The sequence below is a fragment of the Notolepis coatsorum genome, assembly GCF_963971535.1.
Source record: "Notolepis coatsorum genome assembly, chromosome: 8".
Taxonomy (NCBI): Eukaryota; Metazoa; Chordata; class Actinopteri; order Aulopiformes; family Paralepididae; genus Notolepis; species Notolepis coatsorum.
Window position 1 is genome coordinate 74,970,440 of NC_140172.1, and position 7,995 is coordinate 74,978,434.

Sequence of the window (7,995 nt, forward strand, 5' to 3'; positions counted from 1 at the left end):
TAGAGGTCAGACTGTCAGCAATGTAAAAGACACTTAAAGCTCAGACTGTCAGTATTATAAAATAAACTTAGAACTCAGACCATCAGCAATATAAATGACACTTAAAGCTCAGATTGTCAGCAGAATAAAAGATTTGTAATGCTCAGACCATCAGCGATGTAAAAGACACTTACAGCTTATCATGCTGTAGGGGAGGAGCTAAAAGAGAAGGGAGGGGAAAGCCGGTGTGCCACCTGGTCAGCCACACCCCCTGTCATGCTGTAGGGGAGGAGCTAACAGAGAAGGGAGGGGGAAGCTGGTGTGCCACCTGGTCAGCCACGCCCCCTGTCATGCTGTAGGGGAGGAGCTAACAGAGAAGGGAGGGGGAAGCCGGGGACATTATATAATATACAATAAAACACAAAGGAACACAACTACAATCATCACACAAAGCCTCAGTTTGGCAAAAATATTTAATACTGTTGGCTCCACCTTCGCTATTCCTGCCCGGTCACATGACCAGGTCACATGACCAGGCACTTCCTGGTTTGGGACAAGGAGGGTAAAATTAAGGAGCTGTCACCAAAGATGTTGCTCGTCACATGGCGTCAAACATGTTTTCAGTTACAACGTGGCCACCTTTCCATCCACTGTGTCCCTGAAAACTTCACCAGCACAATCTGAGCATGCAGCATACCATCATCTCCCATTGGACGTCTGACTGGTGATTTAGCCTACATTTATTAGACTCGTTTGGGATTAAAGAATGTATCCGATGTTTCTGATTATTGATGAGGTCGTTGGAAGGGCCACCGATACTAGCTGTTTCTGTACAGGTTCCCATACAGAATTACAGACATGAATCTAAACTGTAAACAAAGTGCATGTGTTTACATGTCCTTCCTGGAGTTTGTTTACTACATTTGACAGCTGTACACGTGTGTGTGTGTGTGTGTGTGTGTGTGTGTGTGTGTGTGTGTGTGTGTGTGTGTGTGTGTGTGTGTGTGTGTGTGTGTGTGTGTGTATGCGTGCATATGTGTGTGTGTGTGTGTGTGTGTGTGTGTGTGTGTGTGTGTGTGTGTGTGTGTGTGTGTGTGTGTGTGTGTGTGTGTGTGTGTGTGTGTGTGTGTGTGTGTGTGTGTGTGTGTGTGTGTGCGTGCATCTGTGTCTGTGTGTGTGATTATGGCTTCCTAAGTGGCTTCAGCTGTACAAAACTGGATGAGAGAGAGAAGAGAGAGGGAGGTAGAGAGTGAAGGAATTAGGTTTAGAGGGAGGGAAGGAGGGAGAGAGGGAGGGAGGGAGGGAGCGAGGGAGGGAAGGAGCAATAGGGAGGTTTGGTTTCCAAGAGATGGAAAGTTTGGAGCAGAGAGCAGAAGGTGTAGATGGGGGGGGGGGGGGGGGGGGGGCAGTGAGCCCTCAATTCTTTAACAGGCTCATTCATTGTTCACTGTCTACTCTATAATCACAGTCAGATAGATAGTAGGTACAATGTCTACACTCTATAATCACAGTCAGACAGTAGATGTACTGTCTACACACTATAATCACAGTCAGATGGTAGGTACACTGTCTACACTCTATAATCACAGTCAGATAGTGGGTACACTGTCTACACTCTATAATCACAGTCAGACAGTAGATACACTGTCTACACTATAATCACAGTCAGACAGTAGCTAGCGACACTGTAGTGTCTACACTCTTGTGGTATTATGAATGCTTCATATTACCAATTTTTACCAATCAAACATCCACGTAAGATTAGATAAGATAAGCTCCTATCGGTTCGATATGATGTAATTAACGTTAGCTTAGCATGTAGCTACTATTTGTCTGGTATAACGTAGCTAACGTTAGCCGCCAGCCAATTTTTCCTCCGTGATGCCTCGGCTGGTATTATATAAAACTTGCGATTTGGATTTCTGTTTTTGTTATTAGTACAAAACATAACACAGCAGCTCTTTGGCATTGTGATGCACTGAAGAAAATGACCCTTGATTGTGTTTAATTTTCTGATCAGTTTCTGCACTAAATGAAGCGTTCACAATGTACCCGGGGGTGCATGTTTCCCCCACGCCGTAGTTGCATAGCAACAACAGACAGGAAGTTGACTTTGAGAATGCCCCTTGTTGCTCTTCCAATGGTCTAAACTTGACCATGTGTGCCCACAGTTGAAAAATGTCACGCTAAAGTGCCCTTTTGAGTGGCGAAAATATTTCATACTTATATACTTTTCTGGATTGCTCAGACTAGGCCTACATAATGTTAATCTTAATCAAGGATGAAGACTATTTCACCATACAAGATGCATCATAGAGTTTTGCTCGCTGATGGGGTCCCATGTTGTGCAGTACGTGCCCCTTTTCTTTCTTTTTGCCCCTGCCCTTCAAACAGCCTGAGTCCGCCCGTGCGCAGCGACCAGCTCGCGTGTATGCTTTCCGCAACACAGTTGTGTTTCCGCGTTCCCGTTTTGCGCTCTGATTGGCCGAGCGAGCGCATGCGCATGAGCCGAGGTAAGCCTCTCAGCCAGGCAGGAATACTAAGCTCCGCTTAACGCAATTTATACAAATGGAAGTATTGATTTCGCCGTAACGAATCATTAAAAAAATATACCGTTAACTGGAATATGTTGTTTCTTTACACATATGTTGGATTATGTAATTGGTCATGACAAACAAACCAATAAAAAATCACGAATTAACCGGTGGCTACAACAACACACAGTAACGTTAGGTTATGACTATAACCAAGTTCTGTTAGTATAGCGAAGCTCGGCATCGCTCTCTGCACTATCTCGCATATGTGCACGCGCACTGAATAAAGACCACAATGTACCTTTAATCCCAATATTCGTCTGACCACACCCCTATCAGCTTACCCATATAAGCAGGGGTGGGGCCACCCACTCGCCTCCTTCCCAAGCTTTCGCCCCAAGGCGAGGTCAAAGGCTGCAGCGGCGTCGGATGCCGAGCTTCGCTATACTAACAGAACTTGGTTATAGTCATAACCTAACGTTCTGTATCGTATCGTTCTCGCTCGGCATCGCTCTCTGCACAAGGGAGGCCGAGCGAGAGCCAACGGCCGACAAATACACCCCGCTGACAGCCCCCCACAAACCATCAGAACAGGGAGGGCCGAGCCCCCCTGACCCACCCTAATGGCGGGCACCCCCCCTATTAGGGGCTTCACGGGAGGGCGACGGACCCGACCGTGCGAAGAGGCACTCAAGCAACTCAACGCACAGGGTGAGCAGACCGTGGCTTGACCCCACGACTACACACACGCACAACCCGCATGCCACCCGGGAACGAACGGAGGACCAACCTCTTTACTGCCCCCAGAATCACGGGGTCAAGGGCAAACCCAACCCCGTGGCAAGGCCGTAGCAGCGGAGCACGAAGGAAGACCCAGACCCACCAAAAGGACTGGACTCCCTAGAATGGGGGCCCGGAGAAGTCCATGATGCCAGCATCAAGACCCCACCAGGTGGGCACGTAGTGCCCCGCCCCCCACATCGCCAGCGTATTCGGACAAAGGCCCCTCAGTTACTGCACCTGGTATTCCCAGGCGGAATCCCATCCAAGTACTAACCAGGCCAGAACCTGCTTAGCTTCCGAGATCGGACGAGATCGGGCGTGTTCAGGTTGGTATGGCCGTAAGCCGAGCGGGCCCTGTCCCCCCAATAGTACACCGCCTGGCACACTGACCCTGCAGAACAGGCAGTCAGCATGGCCGTAAGCACACAAAAAAGGTTAACCAACGGAAGCAGGCAGCGCACCGGGGAAAAACCAGGCAACAGGCTGTTAACCCCAGCCTGGAGACTGCGGACGAGACAGGCGCCAGAGGGGACAGCTGAACACAGCCGCCCCGGCGGAAGGGGCGTATGCTGGCGTTGTTGCATGACCAAGCCTCCATTTAAAAACCCCCACCCAGAGGGGTTGAGGCAGAGAAGGCTGACACGATTGGCAGACGTCATGAACGTGCAGGGGCACCCTCAACCGGGTAACCCGGGAGTTGACACTGCTCCAACACACCAGGGAATCAACCACCTTGGTGTTACCCAATGCGGTGGTTGTTCCTATAACCCCTCAAGAAAAAACTCCAAAACACACCTGCGGGTATACACCGGCTATACCGCAGTACAAGTGTCTCAGTTTTCAAAAAAGGGTTAACCCAGGCCTACGGGTCGACGAACATTACCTCGGACCGGGCCTGGCGATACGGGAAGCACAGGGTCACCAGAGGAGGTCAAAGACCACCCCCACAGGCCCCTCTTCGCCATGCGTGAGAGAGGAGCGAAAAAGAATGGAGAACCAGCCCCTAAGCACACCGCACTTGGTATTCCCAGGCGGTCTCCCAACCAAGTACTAACCAGGACCAACCTGTGTAGCGGCCGAGATCCGACGAGATCGAGCGTGTACAGAATGGCATGGCTGTAAGCCATTACAACAGTGCTGAGTAAAAACGTACCCAACCAGGGTCTCCATAGCGCTTAACCCTGTGACACCCAGACCGACCTGGCATTTTTCCCCCTGAAAAAAGCCCAAGTCCCTCAGGGTACCAGAACAGCAGATCTGCATCCCCGGCGGACAACGGGTTCAACTGATCTGGACCAGCGTGACCAGAACCAGTCCCGTGCCCTAACCACGCCGACATGCCTACTCCAGGAGAAGGGCAGATATGCGTGTCGATCTTAACATGAAAAGAAGGCGCCACCCAGACGTTCGGGCGAACCGCGCCTGGTGGCCCACCCCAAGGGCGTGAGACCCCTCTACATATGTTCAGATCCATCCCGTCATCATCCCCCAGACATGAACGAGAATCCGTCGAAAAACCAACCCAGGTCGTGGGATTTGGTCGTCGGAAGAGGAAAAACCCCCATCTCAGTTGCTTTATAAAAACGCTGTTTCAACCACAAGCAACCAAGGCGTGCCAGTCAATCGCCTGTTTACAGCGAGCTAGCACTATACGTGCGTCGGGACACACCCCCATCAATGAACAGGCTATTTAGACCTGTCATTGAATCCCCAAGGCGCCCAGGGGAACGACAAGAGGGGTGTGACACTCCCTAACTCCAACACTTAGAATAGAAAAGAAGGAAGCATCAACAGTATGTATCCCAGTCTACACAGCCGGGGTAAAAAAATTTCACATTTTTACATCCCACCACCCTCCCATAGGAAGGAGACGGGGATCCCCAGAGAGACTTCCCACGCAAGCTGTACAGGTTGAAAAGAATATATTGCACCTTGAGCCATGTAAAAAATTGGTTTTAGGGCTCTCCGGGGAAGAGGCACTGAACCCATACACACTCAATAATCGAATTGAATCGAACACATATACAATAGAACAGGACCCTTCTAGAGGGTCCACTCACTTTGACAATCTGAGGAGGAAGGCTCTGTACTCTGATGGAGGCTCCCTCACATGGAAGAAGGAGTCCGAACTCACAGAAGGCCCGAATAGGCGCTTGGTGAGGAGGAGCCCTGACCACCCCCCTGAAACAGATCCATCACATGGACCTGAACAGCACACGGAAGTCCTACCAACAGAGACGCGCACGGTGACGTACTCTATGGCGGGGGAATTCCTGCGGTGCACACGCCCAATATACCAGGCCGTGGGACCAGGAAACTCCCTCCCCCCCCCCCGTAACGTGCCGAACCGCCACGTGACGGGAACCTTGAAGGACAGGGGGTGTACCCCTGACCGACAGAAGCAAGGGGGAGAGGAAAGGTTACCAGTTCACCCCTTTACGACCCCACACCCATGATACGATGTAATGACAAAAAGAGAATATGACACAGTCATAGTCAGCTCTATGAAGCGTTTGACAGCTCCACACAGCGCATGAGCTAACCTGCTATCTGATTTTTACTAAGGAAAAACACAGAATAGAGAGGGCTCTACGAGCCCCGGTCCAACATACACATGTGCTTCTGTGGCCAGTCCAACCCAGTTGTAGGTCACATGACACACACAACCCATCATCACTTACAAAAAATGGCAAAAACACTCAACAGAGGAACGCCGTTTTTCACAATGAGAGAATACATCATTCTCGATTAGTATCGGCCACAGGCCTTGCTAAGCACACACGACAGCGACCAAACCATTTTTTTCTTTTAGGAAAATAAAGTTTCTCCAGCAGTTTTAGCACAACCTCAGCAATCAAGCTAAGAGTTACATCGCATCCCTACCACACAAAAGACACAATTAGTGCACAAACATGTCTGATAGGAGGATGAAAAAGTCCCCAGGGAACCGGGGGGAAACACAATCCTCTTATTTTACCCTCAATACGGCCAGTTAAAACAGGAAAACCTGTTAATATGTGAACACACTGTTCATTGTCATCACAGGCTGAGAAAAGAACATTCTTTTACTCACTTGTCACCAAGCATAGCTTCATAGGTTAGTTACCTTAGTTGTGAGTACACGGTACATATAAACACCATGATGTTTCTCACACAACAACCAGACCATTACATCCCGATTTGCACGGAGAAGCTAACTGCCAGTGACAAAAACAGCTCACACATAACCCGCGCCGTATCCCAAATGTATTGCAGCAACACACGTTTTGGGAAAAACATCGTTATTCACAATACATTTAGAAAAGTAAAAACCAGAAAACGTGTTATAAGGTCTGGTCAAACCTGTTCCTACCCGGAACGTAGATCAGCGAAGTGCAGTCACAGACACCGTAGGAACACAGCCGCTCCTGTGTTGTTCGAACTGGGCAGCATCGCTGCCCCAACCCGCACTACAGTCCTCTTTGTTGATGCAACCTTGCCGTCCTGGCTCAGGGCAGGGTCGACGAAACATCCCCTGTCAAGGATGACGTCGTAGTCAAGAGTGTAAAACATGTTAAAATCAAAGCACGTTCAACAAAATAGCATCAAGCTAACGGCCGCTCCAACCGTTCGGGCGCTACTGCCCCTGCTCGCGAGACGCGACCAGAAGCGAGCTCACGGCGGCGCGCGAGAAGCTAAAGCTACCCCGCGCCAGGCCATGGCCTATAGCAGCAAGCTAACGTTACCTAGCGATCACAACATGCTAGCACCGCAGCTAACAGCTGACTGGCTAACAGTAGGCCCAACCTAAGCAGGCCATGCAGCGATCCAGCAGGCTAACGCAGCAGTTAACAGCTGACTGGATAACCGTAAGCTAAGCAGCCATCAACTGAACATGTATACAATGACATAACACTCACCCAGACAGGCCGCCGTTCTGAACCTCTCCTCACTGTTTAAGAGAACAGAGAAACAAGATGTCAACACTGCTTTACAACGGTGATTTTACCAACACCCGACGGAATCAGCACAATACCAAACTGGCCTGTGTAGCTGATTTGAACATGGATCTGCCGCTATCGCACATCCATGCACATATCCCCTCGTGAAGGAATACTCTCATTTGGATATGAAAGATGGGGCCTTAACACGGTGACAGAGAGAATCCACTCGTCCAGAACACACAGGGATCACCAGTGTTAATGGTCGCGGCCCACTAGTTAAAACTATAATGGTCTTCAGACCAAGGCCTTCTGTCGCCTAGGTGGCTGAACAAAGGACCCTAGCCTGGGGCCGGTTTCCATAAACATTGTCAAGTAGCCCCCATAGCACTAACAGACAAGTGGAGCCTGCCAGCAAAACACTACTCACCCAACCTGGAACGCACCGCTTCTCACAACAGCGGCATGTCCGACAGTTCAGCTGTGGCCTGACAGGTTTCACCCCAACAAACACAGCAAGGAACTGCAGTTGAGAAGCATGCAGCGGCGTGCTCCCAATACGAAAAACCGGTGGAGGATTTTTAGAATGATCAACATCTTCCAGACACTCCAGTACGAAGACAATATCGCCGTATTTTCTCGAAAATAGTGAGAGAGAAAATAAAGATATGATGTCAACGTATCCTTGTTTCCCAAAGCTGCTCCTAATCCTTTCCAACATGGTGTCAAGTGTGGGGATCTACCGAGGCACTTCTTCCTTGTGGTGAAAGCGAGAAGGA